Here is a 26,031-nt window from a genome sequence, read left to right as displayed (position 1 = left end):
GTTAATTCCGAGAGTTGAAATGCTTCAAATCAAGTGTAAGGCGGGGAGTCTCCTGTGCTGGAAAACCAGGGGAGGGGCAGACAGACAAACAAGCTTTCTTGCCAGGGTGCCTGCTTCCCTGGAAAAAAATGAAAATGTGTGCAACTGGTCAATCTGCAAAGGGTGCTTGGAAGCTGGTATTGGCTTTAATTGATGGAATCACTTGAAGCTTCCTGATGACACATTTATGTTTTTTTGAGTGGTATTGCAAGGGAGCTACCAGAAACACTGCGAACTGTGTGTTTTTGAAAGACAGTTATAATACTGGTGCCCTTACAGACACTATGAAACCGGCCATCATAACCATCCTTCCTAAGCCTGGCAAGGACCCGGCCTATATCACTATTAAATGTGGATGCAAAAATCTTCACTGGTATACTGGCTTTTCACCTGTCCCCATATATGGAAGCCCGGGCCGGATTTTGGCGGTGCGAGCGGTGGCAACCGCACCTGCCTCAGAGGGGCGCTGTGTTTAGCAATAACTTCCGAAACTTGCGATTTAAAAGCACGTGCTGAAAAGTTCCTCGCGTGTTTAGCCTTCAAGAAACAATTAAAATGTCAAGATACCTCTTGTGATTAATGTTCCTACTAGAGAGAGAGAGGTGGGAGTTTTACCTAGTGGCAGCTTTGACTCAACATAAAGTAGCATAGAGGGTTAATATGCTTGCGGCAAAAACAGAACTATGGGGCATATTTAAGAAAAGTGGCGCTGCACACAGTGCAGCGCCACTTTTCTTGCACCCCTAACGCCACCATGTGTGCGTCATATTTAAAATACGGTGCACCATGGCAGTAGTTAGGGGACTAACGTCAGAATTTTTTACGCTAGTCCGGCGCCTTGCAGCATTAGCGGCAAAAATGTTGATGCTAATCTTGCAAAGCACCCAGAGGCCCATTGTAACCAAGAGAAGCCTCCTTTTAATGCCTGCTCTGAGCAGGTGTTAAAAGTGCCGGAAAAAATGACTCAAAGAAATCTAACAGATTTCTTTGCGTAATTTTTTGGCCCCACTAACGGGGGGATGCCCCCTTTGCATACATTATGCCTGGCGCAGGCACAATGTAGCGCAAAGGGCTACAAAGTAGCGCAATGCATGCATTGCACCTCTTTGTAAATATGGTGCAGCGTTTTTAGCCTTCTAACGCCACATTAGTGTAAAACAAATGACACTAATGTGGCGTTAGAATGGCACTAGGGGCTCTTAAGTATGCCTCAATGGCAGTGCTTAATTTGTGCTTGTTGTTTCTGGTGCGCAGCACCAGCACTTTTTTTTTTAGGGCCGGCACTTATTTTTCTGTCTCAAGCATTTACTGCGAGAAAAAGACACATATGGAAAAGACGGAGGAAGAGAAAAACGAAAAAGCGTCACCATGGGAAAAAGCAGAAATTCGCTGGAGTGAGCTGAAGGGGCAGTGAGTGTCTGTAAATGGATTGAAGAGGCCCGAGATGGCTTCAGGATTACGCTGCCTCTGTATTCCGTGTTCACACATTTAATTGCAGCAGCCGCATGTGTAAGAGGAGGGCTTTGGGCAACGGCACCTTTTTATTTACAAATTAAGCACTGCCCTATAGGACATATTTGAAAAACGTGGCGATGCACACAGTGCTGCACCACTTTTTTTGCACCCTTTTGCACCCCCCCAACGCCACCATGTGTGCTTCATATTTAAAATACGGCAAACCATGGTGGTAGTGAGGGGACTAGCGTCAGAATTTTTTATGCTAGTCCGGCGCTTTGCAGGATTAGCATCAAAAATGTTTACGCTAATCCTGCAAAGCACCCAGAGGCCCACTGTAACCAATGGAAGCCTCCTTTTAATGCCTGCTCTGAGCAGGCATTAAAAATGCTGGAATAAAAATGATGCAAAGAAATCTATCAGATTTATTTGCGCCATTTATTTGTCCCAGGCATAATGTAGCGCAAAGGGTTACAAAGTGGCGCAATGCCTGCATTGTGACACTTTGTAAATATGGCGCAGCATTTTTGGCCTTCTAACACCACATTAGCTTATAAAAAGTACACTAATGTGGTGTTAGAATGGCACTAGGGGCTCTTAAATATGCTCTATGGGGCATAGTTGAAAAAAAGTGGAGCTGCACAGAGTGAGGCACCACTTTTCTTGTGCCCCTTAGCGCTCCCCTAACACCACCTTGTGTGCGCTGTATTTAAAATACGGCGCAACATGCCACTAGTTAGGGGACTAGTGTCGGAATTGTTTACACTAGTCCGGCGCTTTGCAGGATTAGCATAAAAAATGTTTATGCTAATCCTGCAAAGCACCCGGAGGCCCATTGTAATCAACAGATGCCTCCTTTTAATGCCTGATCTGAGCAGGCGTTAAAAGTTCTAGAAAAAAATGACGCAAAGAAATCTGTCAGATTTCTTTGTGCTATTTTTTTTGTCCCTCCCTAACGGGGGAATGCCACCTTTGCATACATTATGCCTTGCCCAGAAATAATGTAGCGCAAAGGAATACAAAGTGGCGCAATGCATTGCGCCACTTTGTAAATATGGCATGGCGTTTTTGGCCTTCTAACACCATATTACCGTAAAAGAAATGACGCTAATGTGGCGTTAGACTGGCGCTAGGGGCTTTTAAATATGCCCCTATATTTAATGTGGCTAGCTGACTGGATTAGTAAAGCCAGCCTTTACAAGTGCTTTAAAACACATGAATGTATGTGAAAGGGGAGCGATAGAGAGATGAGGGGCACATTTGCTGGGTGGTAGTGAGTGAGACCGAGGATGAGGTCATGGGGTGGGGGTGCCACAATAAACTGTCGCACAGGGTGCCACCAGTCCTAAAGCCGGCCCTGATGGAAGGCCTTATTGATCCCAACCAACCCGGGTTTATACCTGAAAGGGGTTAAAGTGATAACATCAAATGCCTCTGCCATTTCTGAAATAGAACACAACATGCACACTTGCCCACACTACTTATATCTGTCAGTGCCGAAAAGGCTTTCTACCTCGTCCATTGACCTAGCTACATTGGGTGCTTGTCAAATTTGGCCTAGGGACTCGATTTAGATGCTGGATTGAATGTGGCTACCCCAGCCCACAAGCGAAGGTCATGGTCAATGGGCTGCAGTCCCACCCCTTTGTGATAGCTTATGTCTCCCACCAGGGATGCCCGCTGTCCCTGCTTGAAGAATGTGGGCGGGTGTCCAGTTTCAAATTAAATTTTCAGAAAACACAGGCCTTCAATCTAACAATTCCCCAAGCCGATCAGACCGCACTAGAGAGACTCTTCCCTTTTGAATAGTGCATACAGGGAGCTGGATATCTGGGTCTATGAATCTACTCCACACCAGGGCGCACTGCTCATGATAACTATGCCACTCTTCTCTCTAATACTAGATCATATCTGTCTTCCTGGAAGAAATAAACCATGTAGGTTAGGGCGCTTAGCTGCAGTTAAGATGACTTTACTTCTGAAAGTCCTATACATCGTGCAACCACTACCCCTACAACCACCCGCACACATAATAGACAAACTACAACGCCTGATAGATGGATAATTTCATTTGGGCGGGGAAGAAGGTGAGACTGGCGAAGGAACAGGCTTACTTGTACCAGCCAGAGGGGGGGGTCTTGGTGTACCTCATCTGATGAGACACTATCAAGTGGCAAAAGTCGGCACAGAAAGTAAACCGAGCCCAGCTTGACATCCACTTTTAAACCCTAGCAATCTTGATAACGAGATTATTTGACACAGGTGGCATACTCATTGCTATGGCGACCGTTCTGGAATAAGAATAACCGCCTTCTTAGGTAAACAGATCAGCCATTTTTGAATGGTGTCATCCATTCTATAAACAGATGTATGGGATCCATCTAGCATTATACGGGCTTAACAGGAGTTTTGATAAAGCCCTAAAAAGTAAAAAACTCCTGTTAAGCCCGTATAATGCTAGATGGATCCTATACATTAAAAGCGGATGTCAAGCTGGGCTTGGTTTACTTTCTTTGCCGACCGGGACGGACATGGCTGATCCATTACGTTATGGGGTAAGCGGTTATTAATTGATTGCAATTTTACGTGCTTCACGGACCTTTCAGGCAGTATTATCGATGACTAGGCATTTAAATTTAAATATACCGCAAATACCTTATCTTTGTAAATGTCATCCTGTGGAACGCTGTTTTGTATTATGTTTATTAATTTCCTCTCCCATTGGGATTGTTTTGTAGCAATAACACAAATTAATAGCATATTAGTACATGTGTGGTGTTAGAATTTATAAATGTATGTTTTTGTCTAAGCATTTTGAGGTTTGTGGGGTTATGGTTTATAAGCTGTGTTTTTTTGTAAAATAGAAATAGCTATATTTATATATTTATTCTTAAAAGCTTTGGTTATTATCTTTAGAGCGCAATTTCTCGTGTCTTTTTGAAATTATATTATGGGCTCTTTTGGTGGTCTTTCTTTGTGGCATGTTTGCCCATTTATGTAGGGCTATTTGTTTATGGAGTTTGTTGACCTCTTTTTAAATTTTCCATCTTTTGAACATTTTGAAAATATTAAATTTATGTGTGGGTAGTCGATAACTTTGGTTGTTACTCGTTTTTTAATCCGTGGGATATTACATAGTGTTGTCATTCTTTTTAGCAATAATAGGTTGGACATTTAATTCCAATAATATGGAAAGACAATCAATTTAAAGACCATGCAAATATGAGGTTTGATGTGTTTGATATCATATGTTCGATGGCATCTGTCGCTGTAGATACGCATGTTTTGCAATAGCTCGCCATCTGGTGTTGGGCCGGAGTGTTACAAGTTGTTTTTCTTCGAAGAAGTCTTTCGAGTCACGGGACCGAGTGACTCCTCCTTTTGTCTCCATTGCGCATGGGCGTCGACTCCATCTTCGATTGTTTTTTTTCCGCCATCGGGTTCGGACGTGTTCCTGTCGCTCCGAGTTTCGGAACGGAAAGATAGCTATTTTCGGAAGATTTTCGTCGGTATTGTTGCGTTCGGGATCGGCGTAGTTAGATTCAACACCGCATCGAAGATCGAAGAGCTCCGGTGCCCTTCGGGGTAGTATTTCGATCCCCCGTCGGGGCCTGGTCGGCCCGACCGCGTGCTGAAGAACGCCGATGGAACGGACCCCATTCCGTTTCTGCCCCAAATGCCACAATAAATACCCCTATACAGACCAACACTTGGTCTGTAACCTGTGCCTGTCACCCGAGCACAGTGAAGACACCTGCGAGGCCTGTCGTGCGTTCCGGTCCCGAAAAACACTCCGAGACCGTCGAGCCAGAAGACTTCAGATGGCGTCCGCGCCGACAGCCCACCGAGAGTTCGAGGAACAAGAAGAGGAAGGTACCTTCTCGATCCAAGAATCGGACTCCGAAGGATTCGACGATACACAAACCGTGAGTAAGACGTCGAAAACCACACAGAGGAAGATTTACAAGGCCCAGGGGACGCCACTGCCATCAGGCCATGGCTCCACCCATAAATTCGGTGACCGAACGTCGGCACCGAAAAAGGCCCAAACAGTGCCGAGATCGTCCGACTCCGGTCGAGACACCGGCACGCAGCCTTCTCGGGACCGAGAAAGTGCTGGAGACAAGCCTCGACACCGAGATGCCGGTGTGGACACGGCTCGACACCGAGACAGCGGCACCGAAGAAGATCGACGCCGAGAGGTTTCGGCCCCGAAAAAAAAAAAAAAGTCACCTCGGAGCCGAAAAAACACGCAGACAGGGTTTCGGTGCCGAAACAAACTGCAAGCGACCCAGCTTCAGGCTCTTATACAGAAGAGCACTCGCTAACCTCCCAAATGCAAAAGCATAGGTTTGAGGAAGAGCTACAATCAACTGATGTGGACCATACGCAAAAGCGTATTTTCATACAGCAGGGGACAGGAAAAATAAGCACCCTTCCCCCCATTAGAAGAAAGAGAAGGTTGGAGTTCCAAACTGAACAGACACCACAACCAAAAGTGGTGAAAAGAGTTACCCCACCACCCTCTCCTCCGCCCGTGATTAACGTCTCACCGGCACAAACTCCATCACACTCCCCAGCTCACACCACCATAAGCCAGGGTGACCAAGATCAAGACGCATGGGACCTATACGTCGCCCCAGTGTCAGATAACAGTCCGGAGGCATACCCTACGAAGCCATCTCCACCAGAGGACAGCACCGCGTATTCTCAAATGGTGGCTAGAGCAGCACAATTTCACAACGTAAGCCTCCATTCAGAACAGGTCGAGGATGATTTTTTATTCAACACACTTTCCTCCACCCACAGCTCATACCAAAGCCTGCCTATGCTCCCTGGTATGCTCCGGCACGCAAAAGAAATCTTTAAGGAGCCGGTCAAAAGTAGGGCAATCACACCAAGGGTGGAAAAAAAGTATAAGGCGCCTCCTACAGACCCGGTTTTCATCACTACACAGCTGCCACCAGACTCTGTTGTTGTAGGAGCAGCTAGGAAAAGGGCCAACTCCCACACATCTGGAGATGCACCACCCCCAGATAAAGAAAGCCGCAAGTTCGATGCAGCTGGTAAGAGAGTCGCAGCACAAGCTGCAAACCAGTGGCGCATCGCGAACTCCCAGGCACTACTTGCGCGCTATGACAGAGCCCACTGGGACGAGATGCAACATCTCATTGAACATCTGCCCAAGGACTTACAAAATAGGGCAAAACAAGTGGTTGAGGAGGGACAGACCATTTCCAACAACCAGATCCGCTCCTCCATGGACGCTGCAGATACAGCTGCACGGACAATTAATACATCTGTAACTATCAGAAGGCATGCATGGCTCCGAACGTCTGGATTTAAACCAGAGATTCAACAAGCAGTTCTCAATATGCCGTTTAACGAAAAAGAACTGTTCGGTCCAGAAGTGGACACAGCGATTGAGAAACTCAAAAAAGATACGGACACTGCCAAAGCCATGGGCGCACTCTACTCCCCGCAGAGCAGAGGGAATTACAGCACATTCCGTAAACCACCCTTTCGAGGGGGGTTTCGGGGTCAGAGCACACAAGCCAGCACCTCACAAGCTACACCGTCCAGTTACCAGGGACAGTATAGAGGAGGTTTTCGGGGACAATATAGAGGAGGGCAATTCCCTAGGAATAGAGGAAGATTTCAGAGCCCCAAAACCCCTACTACTAAACAGTGACTCACATGTCACTCACCCCCTCCACACAACACCAGTGGGGGGAAGAATAAGTCATTATTACAAAGCATGGGAGGAAATCACTACAGACACTTGGGTTCTAGCAATTATCCAACATGGTTATTGCATAGAATTTCTACAATTCCCTCCAAACATACCACCAAAAGCACAAAATTTGACAACACACCATTCCAATCTCCTGGAGATAGAAGTGCAGGCACTATTGCAAAAGAATGCAATCGAATTAGTGCCAAACACACAAATCAACACAGGAGTTTACTCACTGTACTTTCTAATACCAAAGAAGGACAAAACGCTGAGACCAATCCTAGACCTCAGAGTAGTGAACACTTTCATCAAATCAGACCACTTTCACATGGTCACACTACAAGAAGTATTGCCATTGCTAAAACTACACGACTACATGGCAACTTTAGATCTCAAGGATGCTTATTTCCATATACCAATACACCCATCGCACAGGAAATACCTAAGGTTTGTATTCAAGGGAATACATTACCAATTCAAGGTACTGCCTTTCGGATTAACAACCGCACCAAGAGTCTTTACCAAATGTCTAGCGGTAGTCGCTGCACACATAAGAAGGCAGCAAATACATGTGTTCCCATATCTAGACGACTGGCTAATCAAGGCCCATTCGTTAATACAGTGCTCAAATCACACAAATCATATCATACAAACCCTCTTCAAACTAGGGTTCACCGTCAATTTCACAAAATCCAAAATTCTGCAGCGCAAGGTACAACAATACCTGGGAGCCATAATAGACACATCAAAAGGAGTAGCCACTCCAAGTCCACAAAGAATTCAAAATTTCAACACCATCATACAACGCATGTATCCAACACAAAGGATACAAGCAAAGATGCTACTACAACTCCTAGGCATGATGTCTTCATGCATAGCCATTGTCCCAAACGCAAGACTGCACATGAGGCCCTTACAACAGTGCCTAGCATCACAATGGTCACAAGCACAGGGTCACCTTCTAGATCTGGTGTTAATAGACCGCCAAACTTACCTCTCGCTTCTGTGGTGGACCAACATAAATTTAAACAAGGGGCGGCCTTTCCAAGACCCAGTGCCACAATACGTAATAACAACAGATGCTTCCATGACAGGGTGGGGAGCACACCTCGATCAACACAGCATACAAGGACAATGGAACGTACATCAAACAAAACTGCATATAAATCACCTAGAACTTCTAGCAGTTTTTCAAGCACTAAAAGCTTTCCAACCAATAATAGTTCACAAATACATTCTCGTCAAAACAGACAACATGACAACAATGTATTATCTAAACAAGCAAGGGGGGACGCATTCCACGCAGTTAAGCCTGCTAGCACAAAAGATTTGGCGTTGGGCAATTCACAACCAAATTCGCCTAATAGCACAATTTATACCAGGGATCCAAAATCAACTCGCAGACAATCTCTCTCGAGATCACCAACAGGTCCACGAATGGGAAATTCACCCCCAAATTCTGAACACTTATTTCAAACTCTGGGGAACACCTCAGATAGACTTGTTTGCGACAAAGGAGAACGCAAAATGCCAAAACTTCGCATCCAGATACCCACACAAACAGTCCCAAGGCAATGCCCTATGGATGAACTGGTCAGGGATATTTGCTTACGCTTTTCCTCCTCTCCCTCTCCTTCCTTACCTGGTAAACAAACTCAGTCAAAACAAACTCAAACTCATATTAATAGCACCAACTTGGGCAAGGCAACCCTGGTACACAACGCTGCTAGACCTATCAGTAGTACCCTGCATCAAATTGCCCAACAGGCCAGATCTGTTGACACAGCACAACCAAAAGATCAGACACCCAGATCCAGCATCGCTGAATCTAGCAATCTGGCTCCTGAAATCCTAGAATTCGGGCACTTACAACTTACCCAAGAATGTATGGAAGTCATAAAACAAGCCAGAAGGCCATCCACCAGGCACTGCTATGCAAGTAAATGGAAGAGGTTTGTTTGCTACTGCCATATTAATCAAATACAACCATTACACACAACTCCAGAACATGTAGTGGGTTACTTGCTTCACTTACAAAAATCTAACCTGGCTTTCTCTTCCATTAAAATACACCTTGCAGCAATATCTGCATACCTGCAGACTACCTATTCAACTTCCCTATATAAGATACCAGTCATTAAAGCATTCATGGAGGGCCTTAGGAGAATTATACCACCAAGAACACCACCTGTTCCTTCATGGAACCTAAATGTTGTCCTAACTAGACTTATGGGTCCACCTTTTGAACCCATGCACTCCTGCGAAATACACTTCCTAACCTGGAAGGTGGCATTTCTCATCGCCATTACTTCCCTAAGAAGAGTAAGCGAGATTCAGGCATTTACAATACAGGAACCTTTTATACAACTACACAAGAATAAGGTCGTCCTAAGGACCAATCCTAAATTTTTGCCAAAGGTTATTTCACCGTTCCATCTAAATCAAACAGTGGAACTTCCAGTGTTCTTTCCACAGCCAGATACCGTAGCTGAAAGGGCACTACATACATTAGATGTCAAAAGAGCATTGATGTATTACATTGACAGAACAAAAAACATCAGAAAGACTAAACAACTATTTATTGCATTTCAAAAACCTCATGCAGGAAACCCAATATCAAAACAAGGTATAGCCAGATGGATAGTTAAATGCATCCAAATCTGCTACCTTAAAGCTAAACGACAGCTGCCCATTACACCAAGGGCACACTCAACCAGAAAGAAAGGTGCTACCATGGCCTTTCTAGGAAACATCCCAATGCAAGAAATATGTAAGGCAGCCACATGGTCTACGCCTCACACATTCACCAAGCACTACTGTGTAGACGTGTTATCCGCACAACAAGCCACAGTAGGTCAAGCCGTATTAAGAACATTATTTCAGACTACTTCCACTCCTACAGGCTGATCCACCGCTTTTGGGGAGAAAACTGCTTACTAGTCTATGCAAAACATGCGTATCTACAGCGACAGATGCCATCGAACTGAAAATGTCACTTACCCAGTGTACATCTGTTCGTGGCATCAGTCGCAGTAGATTCGCATGTGCCCACCCGCCTCCCCGGGAGCCTGTAGCAGTTTGGAAGTTACCTTCAACTATTTATATATGTATCATCTCAACCTTAAATAGGTGCATACTTACTCACTCCATTGCATGGGCACTATTACTACAATTCAACTCCTACCTCACCCTCTGCGGGGAAAAACAATCGAAGATGGAGTCGACGCCCATGCGCAATGGAGACAAAAGGAGGAGTCACTCGGTCCCGTGACTCGAAAGACTTCTTCGAAGAAAAACAACTTGTAACACTCCGGCCCAACACCAGATGGCGAGCTATTGCAAAACATGCGAATCTACTGCGACTGATGCCACGAACAGATGTACACTGGGTAAGTGACATTTTCATTATTTCTCTATATATAAAAAAATGTATTCTTATTATTTTTTCTTTTCAATAAATATATTGTTAAAAATTACAGAATGATGGCGGTATTATAAAAATCTTTAGAACTATGTAGACTATATCCTTTTAAAAAAAGAAAAAATACTGGTGTTTATATTTTGTTTTTTGTATTTTGTCTTGGTAAATATTAGTAATATGTGTCATGTGATATATCAATATATATGTCTCCATCGACTAAATGTGTGAATAACATTCCTGGTAGCATGTGTCCCTTGTCTCTTATGATTATGAGTTCTTTATGATCATAAGTATGTGCATTAGAGGTGATTTTCTGTATAGTTTTTGTATGTTTTTGTATATTTTCTTTTTGTTGTTTAACTATTTTTATATTTACTGTGTCTTTTCTGTCCTGGTGTGATATATACATTCTTTTTGTGTCACATTTCAGCCCTGAAGAAGTCCTTTTGTGTAGGACGAAACACGTTGGCTGATTGCTCGTTTGTTCAAGAAAAAGCAATAATAAAAAATGAAGATTTTTAAAAGACAACGTTGTGTTACTGGACTTTACTGACTTTGCGCAGTGGTGCACTATCCATATCTTTTTGCATGCAATCCTTTCAGGATTGCCCCTTTGGTGGCAGGTGCCGTGATTTGTGCACAGTCATAGCCGTAGATATTGGGCGACAATATAGTTCACAGAGTTTTAATATTTATGGTAGTCCAAGACAGGTGCATTCGTAAGATTTAACCCACCACCAATTCAGTAGCAGTTCAATATATAACATTGAACTGCCTCTATTCCCTAGTTACATTCTGCTAGGCCTCCCAAACACACTGACCAGCCCCCTGAAATATGCATGAGGTTATTACTCTAACTCTGGGCGCAGCCAAGCAAGTGCTGCTATTCCGTTGGGGCACGGATGCTGCCCTGACGCGTTTAGACTGGCTCCACAAATTATGGAAACTCCTGGAAATGGAGAAACTGACAGCAGTAGCCAGCCACACTTTGCCGCACTTTGCCTAAACTTGTGGTCCTTGTATAAAGTTCTTATCTCGTGAGTTTCAGGAGCTATGTCCCATCTGTTTTCACATACGTAGGCTCACGCAACCTACTCCTCCCAGTGACTGATATACCTTAATTAATCTCTCCCCATTGAAAGTCGTAGTTGCTTTACCAAGATTTCTTTGAGCTTGCCGAGCCACTACTCCCTCCCTCCTTTGACTCTTCCCCCACCCTTCCCTTCCATTCTCCTTTACTACTCTGTCCAGTGTTGCTGGTAACCTTTCATTCCCCACCAGCCAGTGGATGTAGGTGGGAGGACTGTTTTGTACTTTGGTTAAAATCAATAACACAGAATTAAACCTAGAAGAAAGTTATAAATGCAATTCGCACTACGTGCAGTCTGGATATTACTAAATTCTATATTTGGGAAACACTTTTTTTTTTATTCTTAAACCTTTTTGAGCATTTTATAATAGCCTGTTTATACTGTGTGCAATGCAAGTCTTAAATAATGACTTTCCTGTTCACAGTCCTTTCTGTATAATGATTGACCAGGGCCACTGGAATTATGCAGCAGGAGAGGGCCAAGTCATGAGGCAGGCCTGTGTAAATTATGTGGCAAGAAAGGTAAATTATGCTGCATAATATGGCACATTTTACAATAGTATTACTTCATTATGTTGTCATTTCTAAACTTGTTAACACTGTCTTGGCCATTGGTTACACCTCATTAATGCCACTTTAACATCCAAACATAGTAATAAGCAATAGAAATATGACCAGTCGAGCCTTGCGATGGACCTTCAACTGGGCATCAATGTGTTGCTGCATTTTAGTAACTTTTGAGGCATATGAGCTAGAAACATTTTTGTTGTTAAAACATGTAAATTATTCGGCAATTTTGGCAAATGCGGGAAAGCTATAATTATGTGAAAATCGCTGCGGCCGCACAGCCGAATGATTCCAGTGGCTCTGATAATGACTTACACGTTCACAATGCTTCACAGACAGGAACCTTGTAGCACTAAACTTACACGTCACTGTTGACTTCACCATCCAGGATGCAGCTCTGTGGCTCTCTAGTGCAGTGTATTAACTAACAAAGGTTTTGTAATGTATATTATCGCATTTCCCCCGATTAACATACTTTGCATTTAATTTTCATTTAAGGTGTTCTTTATATCACATGTATTTACCTGAAGGTGAAATACAGAATATTTTGTTTTTTTTAGCCACGCCTTTTACTACGTCCCCATGCTCTCTCACCCCACCCTCATTGCGCGCAGCATCATAGCTCATATTATTTTTAATGCACTTCGATGTTCGACCGCTATGTGGAACGGCTCACTTAACCTCGAGTTTAGATGTTTTTAACTCGAAAACCAGCGGATGAGGTCCTAGTCACCGTTGTTGTACACATGTCCGTGTAGTAAGAACAGGTTCACGTGAGGTGAATGGAGCCTCCGAGAACTGAGTCATTCATGGCTCCTGTCATACTGAGAATACAGTCAACGTCCTTGCTGTCAGCCAAGCTGTGAAAAAAACTCTAAAACCACGGAACTCCGAACACGAGGCTTGGACGGCAGCAGTTTCTGCTTTATGGAACCGCAGTGTTGTTGACTTTGTGGGGCGGGTCTGGCAGAGGTTACGGACACTGACCTCGTCAGCTGCCGCGGTTGTAGTACACAGAAATAGCCCAGGCAGTAACGGTGCTTTCAGCTCGTTCTTAAACCTCAGTGGTTGCAGCAGCGGCGCGAGAAGGATGTTGTCGAAAGGAGCGCGTTTGATTACACTTTACAGAAGGTGAACCAGGATCGTCTTATGCTGGAAAGAGGAGCTTTGCATGTTGGATGTATTGCGCGCAGACAGGTAACCTGCTTCTGTTTGTCTGCTTCTGGGCACAGATCAACCGTGAAGTTCACTCCTCTGAAAGATTACAATGTCAGGAACAGTCGGTACCACTCAAAGCATCTGGGCAAGTCGACCTCCGTTCCAGCACCAGTGTTTTTCATACATCCAGTGACTGGTTCTTTAGTAAGAACCACAGTGCCTGGCACAGTTGGATTCTGTATGTTATTGCTCCAAAAGCGCCCACTTCTTTCACTGTACTATAGTCAGGATCCGTCTGTTAACCTTGAGTGACTGCCCGTTGGTAAAACGTGAATACAAACTGAGAAATGCTGGTGGAGTCCATGTTTGATTCGAATCCTGGTGTGCACCATCAGTGGTTTTTCGAGACCAGATAATTCTTGAATCTCACGTTAGGCCTTCGTTTGCTGAAAAAGTACAAGAACGCAAGAGAAACCTTGTCAAGTTACGTGGCAGGTTTCCTTTCTCCTGTCCTGCCAAAGGAGTTCCTATATCTCGGAATAGTAATGTGATCAAATGGAAAGATAATGGTAACCTTTACTGGGCATAATAAGATGTGTTATCAGAGCGTATGTAGCATGTAATGCAGATGCCTTCCACGCTGTACTAATTAATACAAGAAAGCGTTATAATCACCAAGGCGGTGCAGCTAACAGGCCAGGAGATCCGTATCTGTAATCTGTATTCACATTATGCCCTGCTCACTTCGTCAGCATACATGGGTTGGCAAGTATCCGGGCTGGCAAGTACAGAAAGTGATCACTCTAGAATTACGTTAGCTGTAGTGCGATGGATTTATCGCCGTGATATTTGTTCTTTCCATTTTCTATCATTGGATTCACTTGTTTGCTGCCTATGAGAATGTTCACGACTGCAGTAAGAAGTTATCAATCAACATTCGCATCCTTTCTCCTACATACCTTTAACAAAGCGTTATTATGCCGCTTTTAGAAGTGTTATCTGCAGGAATTATATATGAGAATTGTTAGGTAATCATACGTAAACTGGTATCTGCTACGGTTGGCTGAATATCATGTCAAAGACAGTACAAATCTAAAGGCCAATTTCTCCTATTCACATGACCAGCCATAAATATTGTGACTTTTATGTAAACTCTCTTCAAGCTAATCTTTATTACGTATATTTCGTCTTGTACGGTGCCCTGTGATTGAACTTTTAATCCACATTGTGGTTGGTATCAGGAACTGCACATTTGAATCGCTCAGACAAAAAGTGTTGCAATGATCAAAATTAAGTGCTTGTATAATGCTCCAACTGCCCGAACGTCTTTGCATCGCTAGTCACAAGATGATCAGTTGTGCTTGAATGTCTTTCTAAGAAGGTCCTTCTAAGGCCCTTCGAAGATCGAAGGTAGAAAGTTTTCCTGAGTTTTGTGGTAGAATGCCTTAGCTTAGCCAGTCTTTTAAAATTGTTATTTGCATCTACAGTGTATGGAGATACAATTTTCAGACCCTTCACGCCTTTTCAGAGCATCAGTTCTCAGTGAGCATACAGATGGGTAGATATGGCAAGTGTTAAAGATGAGTCTTTGTGAGAGTTTACTTCAAAGAATACAGGGTTGACAAAGCGGTTAAGAACACAGTGGAAGAGAACATTTAAATGCCCCACCCTTCCTACTGTGGCGCGTTACTTACAAATGCTTATTAACAGCTTACTATTATATTACTGCAATTAGTTATTGAATATCTACACATTCAATAAACTAATGGAAGGGTAGCAGCAATCAAGCATGGGCCACATTTCATGACCCATTAATCAGCTTGTTTGTTTTCTGAACTACATTGTAGATCTCTTCAGCCTTCTCAGAATCCTAGACAACCTACATCTTTCGCCATAGGTAGACAGCAGTTTTGCTGGTTGGCACAAGCCTGACTTCACTTTGTGAGTGTGAAACCTCTTTTTAACTTGGTTGTGTGTCTTCCCATTCCGAAGTCTCAGTGGCAACGTCTAAGAACAGCAATGTTTTGTGATATTTATATTGTAAATTCCTTTTTGTAATGGTAGTGGTCATGATCCGCCGTTTGTCTAGAAAATTATTAACACCAAAAGCAGGGTCAGCCTGGAGACCTCTTTGTCACTGGCTGATAACTTAGTTGCATTAATCCTTAACTTGCCCACATAAATTTGGTCACTCATCCTGTCCAGTTCGTCCATGATCTAAATAACTATGAAAAGTGTCAGGCCTTCTAATTCTGCAACTTCTGGAAGACCTCAGTTGGTTCTGTTGATTCGTATGCTTCAGTCTTTTGTTCTGTTAGGAAAGATCTTTGTTTTCTGGTGTGACAGTCTTCACAGTTGTGTCAAGACAATTACATATAGTCGAGCTTTGAGCCTGTTGTCTGGTGGCTCTCAAGGCCACTTATTCTGTTCTGAGGTCTGTTATGTCTCATTCACCTTGTCCAGTTTCTTTACCAATTCGGTCTCCATTCTAGAGTTACCACCACTGGGTCAGACTCTGTGTTCACTGGAAATTGAACTCTGTTTTTAGATTTGTGGTTTTTTGTCAGGGGAAGAAGGAAGGCAGTATCTGGTTCCTTTTCCTTATTCATGCCCGTTTAAGATGCTATCTGCACTCCTCAGATCCACTTTCATTGAATCCGCTGTTAAAGCTGCAGGCTTGGTGGCTGAAGATTTGCACTCAAGATGGCCACCCTAAATGGGAGGGGCACTACAGCCAATCTTTTCTCAGTTGCACGATCAAAGCCAGTGCCCACACTAAATAAAGGCTCCTGTGCTGTGTTTCTGCTTCACTACTGGAAGATGCAGCCCCTCAATCCTACAGCATTCCATTCTCTTCTTACTGATCGTTTCAAGTGAGCCTTCTCCCTCTGCTTTCCTCCTGGCTCCTCTACAGCAGTTTATGCTTTATTGTTGGTATCTTAACCTGGGCCAAACCATCCAAGTGATATGGTGCTCTGAGGACACCACTCACAGTGTCACTGATACTGTGTACAGAACACCATATGGAGGGCTTTTTAGATTACGCGGGTACATCCTATACCACACAAGAGTTCAGTAGGAGAAATAAATACACAAGGTCTGCTATTCACCTCGCAACCGTCAGGCAGCCATATTTATAATGTGAAATGTAAGTAAAGTTGTGGCCCCAAAATTCAGAACACCTCCACCAAAATCTTTTTTTTAAATGTTGTGGTTCGGTCACTCAAACTTGTGGTTCTCTTTTGTCTTATTGTCCACTCATACAAACTATATATATTTCTCAGTACATTCAGGGCTATTTATTGGTACAACCGTCAGTCCAATATCTAATTGTGCACTAAGTATATCATGGAAAATATTGATATTTTTCTTCATTTGTATGTCAGAATTACTAAATACTTAGTGAAACACCAATTTGGGGTACCTGTTGATTAGCCCAGCTGTCAACTGCCATGCTGTAGGAAAGCATCCTAAAACACTTAGGATAAGTTACATGAGAATTTTAATTCCCCTAAACTGATGTAGACCCACAAAAAGTACATTCCTACCAAAGGTAGACATACCACTACTGGAATTGCTATGTAACCATATACTCATAAAGATCCCTCGCTGCAGAATATGTGACACTTTATCATTTTTTTCCCATGTAGCACTGGGTGACATTACAAAATGTTACTGTTTTCTGGTTGACTAATCTACAAGTCATGGGTTCCCAAGTCTGACTGAGGTTACGTACTTACTATCCACATGTATGTTCCCTGTTCGTTAAACTGTGGGACCTCACTTAAGGGGCCATTGCAGGAATGATGGCACCCAACAACTTCATGAAACAAATAGATGTTCCGGATCCTTATGGGTGACTGTTAACAATGCAAGATTGGGTTAGAGAACAACATTTTTTTTCTTTTCTCCGAATGTCCCATTTAAATTGTAAGTAAATGGGCTAAATATATTTTATACTGATACCTCTCTGCCACAAGCTTGAAAGCAAGAGGGTCAAGCATTATACCATACATTTCCAATCTGTCAGTATGTTTCAGTGCACTTAAAGTTTTTTTCAGGGGGTCAGGTGCCTTCTTCAGGACACATGTTTAGGTGCCTTGTATTCAGTCTATCGTGATTGACTCATTACCAAAGAGCAAACTGTGCACCAGATGAATGAAATGTTAGAACAGTTATAGATGTGTTACTCACTTATTGCAGCATACTTCATGATAGGGTTCTCCCATCTAGCACTGCAAACGTTTAGTCTCATTACCCTATGTCGCTGTCTCCCTTATAAGTATGTGTAAACTAAAAGGGATAATTGACCTCCTTACTACTGGTGTATGTTGTATAAGAGAGGATGTGATGTATGTAACACCAGGTGGCCAGACTAAAGAGTTAAACACATGTGAGGGTTGGCAGCAGTTGGTTTCAGGTGTCAGAAAGGGATGTGACATTCTTCTCACATAGGATGAGCAGTATAGATAGAACACACATACAAAGTAGTATACATTTTTTGTGGATATATTAAAGAAAAACTGATCACAATCGCATTTCTTCAGCATGTGCATATCTTAAGTAATCAGTTTGTGGGGGGCAGATCTCCCTCACCCATGCATGGCTGGCTAGAGACCCACATTAAGTATCGATATCAAACTTTGCAGATGATTATATGCCACATCTAGTGCATGCATACAGCATATCTGTTGCTCCATCAGAATAATCAAAAATATATTTTAGATGAGCTGCATGTTTACACATCTATTAATATTGATGCTACTTGTTCCCCTTTCAAAGAATCAGAAATCGCTTGAATACTGAAAATGTCTTGTCTTTACAAATGAAATGTATTTTCCTTATAGCTGTATAATGTAGATTGTCCTAATAATTTATGAAGGAAAGTCTTAATTTTATTAAAGACACGGAGGAGAGTATTATGCTTATCTTTCCTTGCTTTAATTGAACATCAGCAGTCAACAATAAAACTACAAATCCCAAGTGGCAAAAGAAGAGAGCCAATGGGAAGAAAAAGGTAGTTCATTAAATACAACCAATCATGAACGTATACACCTATTATGACCTCACTTGACTGCGAACAGCCCTCTTTTCTTGCTCGAGAAGTTAATAAGAATGAAATAAAGGTAAAATAGATAACACAATTAAAAGAGCCAAGATGAGGGAAAACAGTTCTTGGCAAAAGTTCATAAATCCTGGGAATGGAAATTTGGAGAGACGGACAGAACCAACAGAATTCTCAATGTTGCTTGAAGCTGAAGAAGATCCACAAGAAGAACCCAGCCGAAAGTCATCCTTGTTATGAGGTCGGTTGCGAAGGAGTCGAATTCGCTGTTAGGGTGGGAAAAAGAAAGTTAGAACATTGTGGAGGGATAATACTCGCCTCCGTATCTTTAATAAAATAAAGACTTTCCTTCATAAATTACTAGGCAAATCTCCATTTTATGTCAAGACCGGAGGCTTTTTTAAAGTGTTATTAATCACAGTTGTAGAAGGATTAACTATAGGTTTGCAATGAAAAACCCTAAATACTTTATCATTGGACCAGTCTGACGATCTAAGAATGTCCTCTAAACAGGAGCCAGCCCAGAAGGCTTTGGAAGTCATGTCGCCTCTGGCGGAATGGGCCCCAAAGGCAGAGGTGTCGATACCAGCGGGGGACATGACCCATTTGACCCAACGAGCTAGAGAAGGGGAGGACACTGGTTTGTAAGGTTTTCTAAAGGAAATAAGAAGTTGAGAAACAGAGGACGTTCTTAGATCTGCAGTTTTCTGCTCATAAATTTTAAGACATTGTCCAACACACAGTTTGGGATGTTCAGGAAAATAGGGGTAGAACACTGAGGAGAGATTTGTTTCAGTACGACAGGATACCATGAATAACACACCTGTAGGAATAAAGTGACGAAATGAAATGTCTAAAGCTCTAACATCAGACAATCTTGTGATTGAAACAAGACAAAGCAACATAGTTAATTTTGCAGAAAGCATTTTCAGAGAAAGGAGAGGATTATCAAGCCATGGCAAAGACAGATGCAAAACGACATTAACATCCCATAACTTACTGTATTTAGGGAGAGGGGGATTTGAAAATTTGACTCCCTTCAAAAGACGACAAACAAGAGGATGCTCTCCTATTGGTTTTCCGTTGACATATGAATGGCTTTTTTTTTGTCCTCATAAGAAATCCTGCCTCTCTGCTTGAGGGTCTTCAACCTGCGTCCAGCAAAGTGATCCAATTTAAACAGGTTAAAACTGAGCAGACACAGCTCTTCACCTCTCCCGAACATGACCAATACTCATGGGCATGACAGACCCACAGTACCTTCCAGGACGATCAGAGAAAGAAGACTGTAGGAATTAACCACACCACAAGCCGGGGAGGGGAGAGAGAAGAAGGAGTAATCATTGGACTATATACCAAGAGTATTTCCATTTTGCTGAACATTTTCCCAGATGGCCCAGCATTCATCTCTATTACCCATCGGGCCACTACGTTCTAAACAGAAAAAATAATCTGTAGAAGACAACCAATCAAATACATTTGGGGGTGTGGGCATAATCCACTTTAAACATATTTGTCTCCTAGCCAACATCATCAAAAGAAACAAAATGCACTTATACGGCCTGGAGAGCTTCTGGTCCCATGAGGAACCAGGAGAGACCTCAAAAAACACTAAAGAGGGAGGTCACCTCCACCTCAACACTTATAAACTGTTTAGGAAAACCATTAATCGAAGACCAAAAGACACATTGGTTAGGGCAGCTCCAGAACATATGTTTATCATTCACATTATGCTCACCACAACGTGGACACTTTCTTTCTGTCTTACCTACAGTGAATAACTTCTGGGGGGACCAGTAGACCCTGTGCATCGTAAACAAGTGATTATTTTTCAAAGCAGCTGATCTAGTTACCGACCAGAGCATGAGGATTCCCAAGTGTGTACTATATCTAAGTCTGGCAGAACCCTTCCCCATTTCTTCTCGGAAAGAGAAGCCACTGAGTCAGAAGCATCAAGCAACGCCTGATACAAGACAGAGATTTCTTTATGAACCAAGACTGAAGATAATTTCTCTTCCCAATAATTATACACCCCCCTTTTTCTTGGAGAGCGGCCGCCCAGCTCGCTAACTGCAAATATTTGAACTTTGAAAGCTTACGATCTGTTAACTCCTCAAGCCTTGACAAGGACACCAACTTGGTCACCTCCAAAATATTGTCCCCACCTCGTCACTCCCTTTAATGCAAGAGCCATTTTATCTAAGAGAAGCTCAGGAGTACTGGGAGAATCCCAGACTGGAGCCCGAGGACTGTAATAATGGATACCCAATACTTGGCGTACCAACCACCACACTCTAGCAGCGTCCTTAAGAAGCTTCAGATTCATCTTTTTAAAGAATTTCGGTTGACCAAACTTATACAGGAAGAAACTACCAGCCATTAAAAACACTTGAGTCACTGCGCCCCAAAAGGATGTATATTCAGAACTGTCACGTAACAAAATCCGAACATTTTTCAGACGAAAAGCCAAGTAGTATTTGTAAAAATCTGGAGCTGCAATCCCCCCTTTTCCCTCGGGCCTACACAATTTTTGCCAGGAGATCCTAACCCCTCTAGAAGACCATACAAATGAAGTTAAATCAGCTTGCATCTTCTGGAACCAACTCTTCTTAAATTCCAGGGGGATGGCGTTAAACAAGAATGTAAATTTAGGAAGAATAATCATTTTAAGAACATTAACTCTTCCTATGAAACACAGAGGAAGCCCAACCCAGGTTTTAAGCAAATTATAGTCTCCTTGCAAAGCTTATCAAAGTTAATCCTGGCTAATTCATTAAGGTTGGGGATAACTGAATCCCCAGGTATCTAATCTGTTGCTTAACCAGAGGGCTATCGAAAGTAGTATTCCAACACATGATTTCAGTTTTCTCCTGGTTAACAGAGTAGCCCGACACTTCACCAAAATCCTTTAAACGTTGTAAAATTCTGGAAAACACATATGTCAAGTCTCCAGTATAGATCATAAGGTCATCCGCATACAAAACAATCTTTTTCTCCCAACCCAAACATTGAAAAGGAGGAATTTCTCTATCCGCCCTAATTGTTGCTGCTAATGGTTCAATATATAAATCAAAAAGAAGAGGAGACAGTGGGCAGCCCTGACGCGTCCCTCTCTGAATCCTAAATCTGGAGGAAATCCTATCATTGATCAAGATACAGGCGGACGGGTCTTTATAGATAGCCTGAATAGCCCCAGTGAATTTTGAACCCAACTTAAAACCCTCCATTACACATTGTAAAAAACACCAATTCACCCGATCAAAAGCTTTGGTCGCGTCAAAAGTAAGAACCGAAAGGGGAACTTTTTCAGAAATCGCCAAATCCACTGCACCCAAGAAGTCATGAGTTAGCTTGTGCAGTTGTCTACCTCTGACAAACCCTTTCTGGTCCACATGGATCAAGTTGTGAATCACGCCCTGGAGCCTATTGGACAAAATATGGGTATAAAGCTTATAATCTGAATTTAACAAAGATATTGGCCTAAACAAACTGCACAAGGCCGGATCTTTCCCTGGTTTCAGAAGGAGGCTAATAACCGCCTCACCCCAAGATTTAGGCATATCAGCCCCTTTCTGTAAAAGGAGATTAAACAACTTTGTCAAAATTGGCACCAGCTCCTCACAAAGATTACCATATAACTCATTAGGCAGACCGTCTGGGCCTGGGGCCTTCCCCTTCTTTAGATTCTGAATTGCAGCTTTCACCTCCCCAAAATCTATCTCCCTAACCAGTTGTTTCTGATCCATATCTGTTAACTGAGGGAGATGAAGGGCATCAGATACGCCCTTGCCAACGTTTCAGAAAAATACAGGTCTTCTGTGTAAAGATTCTGAAAAAAGCAGACAAAAGCCTCCTCTCTCTCAGTTTTAGCTGTGGCTAAAGCTCCTGTGACCTCTGATCTGACTGAAGAAATAATGCTCTTGGAGCGGTCTGATTTGGTTTTCCAAGCTAAAAGCTTCCCGCAGCCTTCCCCGTATTCATAGTGGGCAAACCTGCTGCATTCCCACGCCCTTCTGATTTTCCTCTCGAGAAATAACTCCAACTCGGATATGGCCAATTCTACCTGAGCATTGAAATAGCCCAACTGGCTGTCCTCACCCTTTAAAGTAGCCTCATGCAGGGAAGCCACCTGAAACTCAAGTTGTTTTAACTGATTTTTTTCCTCCCTGTACCTATAAGTGGCCAAACCCACAAGCCTACCTCTAATGAATGCTTTACAAGCGTCCCACAATATCTGCAATGTGGTGGATCCATAATTAAATTCAAAAACGTCATTGGTCTCCCTCCACAAGCCATCCACAATCAACTCATCCATAAAGAGAGCGCAATCAGCTGTCCACCTTAGAGTAGACACTTGAATTTTAAGGGAGACATGCATTATTACAGCTGAATGATCTGAAAGATGTGCCGGGGCATGGCTAACCAATCTTGCCATGTCCCTTAACTGATGCTGTATTAGGAAAAAATCGATCCTAGAACGATGACCATACTTCTTGTTATTGAATGTGTACCTAAGGCCCTTCTGATGCCAAATATCTATCAAACCAAGATCTAACATTCCTTGTTTTATCCATGACCGAGTTTTAGGTGAATTCACTGTTGGTCTTAACATGGACTTATCTAGCAGTGGGTTCAATAAAACATTAAAATCCCCACCAACTACAGTCGGATACTTGGCAACCAATAAATGGCTAAAACGATCTTGAAAAGGGGTCATCGACATTAGGCCCATAATACCCAGCGATCGTAAACCAGACTCCATGTAAGCTGGCCTCCACAATCAAGCACCTGCCCTTAGGATCCTTCTTGACATTTGCAACCTTCACACTTACCAACTTTTTGATAAGAATTGCTACTTCCTTAACAGCACATGATTGGTTAGTGCATGCGCAATAACCCACCCAATTCAAATGTTTAAGATACTCATTCAATTCGGACTCTTACAAATGAGTTTCTTGTAAGATAATCACTTCCTCTTCTGTCCTTTTTAAGAACTCAAAAATTTTCCTCCTCCTCCCTGGAACCCGCAAACCATTAACATTCCATGATAGAAATTTCATCAAAGCCCTCTTCTGACTAGTCATTATAAAAAAAAGGAAGATTTTCAAGAAAAGACCATAAGCTTAACAAATAATTGAAGTCCCTCACACGACTGCATACCATACTACTGAGGGCATTTTCAAATATATGCATATTCCCCCCCCCCCCCAATAACCCATCCCTGGTGAAAAAACACTACCGACCTATGTCCCAAGTAGACTCCATCCCACCACCCATGGGAACCCTCCTGTGCCTTCTAAAGGGTTAACTATTACCACCCATATGAGCTCAATCCGGTCAGCTCTTCTTAAAGAAATAAACCATCAACGTGAAGTCTTCATTTTTTCAATTAATGCCTGAACTTGCGCAGGTTCCCTAATATTGTACATAGTATTGTTCCACTTAATCTTCAAAAACGCCGGGAACCTCATCTGAACTGTGGCGCCAAAAGACCAGAGGTCCTGCATATATTTCCCCAATTCCCACTGCCTATCTAGGGTTGCTTTGGAGAGATCCGAGCGTATCCGAAAGGACCAATCTCCCATTGAAAAACTGCCCGCCTTAAGGGCATCAGATAGAATTTTCTCTTTTACGGAGTAAGTACCAAAATTAACAAGAATTTTCCTGGGGGTCTTCCCTTTCGAGCTTCCTTCTGAAGGGGTCCCAGTGAATTCGCTGTGTGTCTTCTTCCAACTTTAACTGATCCACAGTGGGGAAAAATGTCTTAAACAGCATTATTACATAAGCCTTAATATCATCCCCTTCCAACCCTTCAGGAACATTCAATAACATAATGTTATTCCTCCCTAAATTATTCTCCAACGATTCCAGCTTCTCCTGGACCATCTTGCCATTACGTGTCACCTGGGAAATGTCCTGGGAATTGGACAGTACTCGGGCCTCCTGCTCTGAAACTGCCGTCTCCAATTTACTCATCCTCTCCACCAGCACATTAAGTTTATTTTCCAGTGCAGCACAAGATTCTCTAATTTTTCCTTGGTTATGTTCAGATACCTCAAATTTACCTCTAATCTCCTCTGATAAAGAAATCAGGAGGTTCTGTACCACAGAATCGTGAGAGGATGAACCTGGCTCTAAAGCCTTCATTGACATAGGGCCCTGTACCCTACCACACTCGACAGGTTGAACTTGCGCAGCCTCTTTCTCCCCACCCTGCTTCCCATTCCCAAAGGAAGAGGCCAGAGGGGCTAGGGAAAGACGAAAATTCTCAGAGGATTGTGGGGGCTGCATCTCTGAGCTACGAGTAAAACTTTTTAACAAGCATTTACAATGCATCGGGTCTCGCGTTTGCTCGTGTTAGAGCCGATCGCGTTGTAAATCCTAACCCGACTTTTCACTTATCGGGCAAAAGTGCATTTATGCACGTAACCCGAAAAAGTGAAATCAAGTAGGTAAAGCGCTCGACTGCTGCCAAGCGAGATCGGGCTCGTAAATTAGTTTTTAAAAAAAGTCCACGAGCCCGATGGAAAACAGCGAGCCTCGCATGTTTTCTGTACTTGGTCGCTGCGCTCGAGGATGGCTAGCCACCGGAAAAGGCATGACGTATGCGTGCCTTCCACTAATGAAAGCAAGCCGATTTAATTAGGGAAGCCCACAACCAATAAAAAGCACTGATGTGAAGTTGACAGGGCTGGGCGCCCTTTTCTAAATACAAAAGAGTCTCCCTGCTATACGCATGCGCGAGAGCATGCAAAGCAGGCTCGACCCTAAAAAGGGCGCAAGGGGAGATACCAGCCTACCTTCTTCTGTTGAATATCCTTGGGCGCAGGAAACTTTACTGAGGTTACTTAGTTTGTTACTGTGCCTCTTTTTTTTACTCAATATCAAGTGGTAGGGGTACGGAGAAACTCCCCTTTTTGGTTTTTGTAGCCCCCTCTCCTTGCCCTTTCTTATTACAGGACCCCACCTTACTGGGTGCCATTGAATTGCCAGTGACCACTTTTCGGGGGGGCCTCTTCACCCTCCCCTGTACAGCAGTGATCTTTCTGTTTCCGTGCCAGTGGGGGGCCTCTGCTGGATGCCCGTGCCCTCAACTTCACTGGCATCATAAACAAATTGTCTCCTATCGTGATGGCCGAGTAAGGCTTGCTGTGGACCTGGGGTTCCTTCTCCAACTCCTTCCTGGAAGCACAAAAAGCAGGTGCAAAATGTGGTCCCCGAAAGCAGCAAAGGGTGAGACAACGTCTCCCCCGGTGAAGGAAGCAGGCAGCCTCTGCCCAGAATCTAATGCACAAAACGCTGAGCCTCAGCGTCTAAGCGAAGGAATTTGTCTCCACGCCCCACCCTGCCTCACGCAGGGGGCTGAGACCAGGAGAGAGGCTCATCGGAAGGCAGAGCCTGGTGGCGTCCAGGCGCAGTGCTGGCGTGTCGTTTACATTGCGCTGACCGGAGAGAGCTCCCAACCGCAGAGCTCACGCGGCCGCCATGTTCCCCTAGGT

At 43.3% G+C, this 26,031-nt stretch overlaps 1 protein-coding gene across 5 annotated transcripts in view; it reads left to right on the top strand.

Moving 5' to 3' along the window:
- Nucleotides 1–26,031, top strand: part of ACACB (acetyl-CoA carboxylase beta) — a 1,528,264-nt gene that overhangs the window by 77,353 nt on the left and 1,424,880 nt on the right. For 2 of the 5 annotated variants that reach the window (XM_069214759.1, XM_069214755.1), the window contains exon 1: nucleotides 13,375–13,506. The exons of the other annotated variants lie outside the window; for them this stretch is intronic. The gene's annotated coding sequence lies outside the window, so the exon portion shown is untranslated. Of the gene's footprint in view, nucleotides 1–13,374; nucleotides 13,507–26,031 lie in introns of those variants that run through there. 5 annotated transcript variants of the gene reach the window in all.

Source organism: Pleurodeles waltl, chromosome 11, assembly GCF_031143425.1.
Source record: "Pleurodeles waltl isolate 20211129_DDA chromosome 11, aPleWal1.hap1.20221129, whole genome shotgun sequence".
NCBI classification, from domain to species: Eukaryota; Metazoa; Chordata; class Amphibia; order Caudata; family Salamandridae; genus Pleurodeles; species Pleurodeles waltl.
Note: the sequence above shows the minus strand (reverse complement) of the source record. Positions and strands in the feature narration are given on the sequence as shown.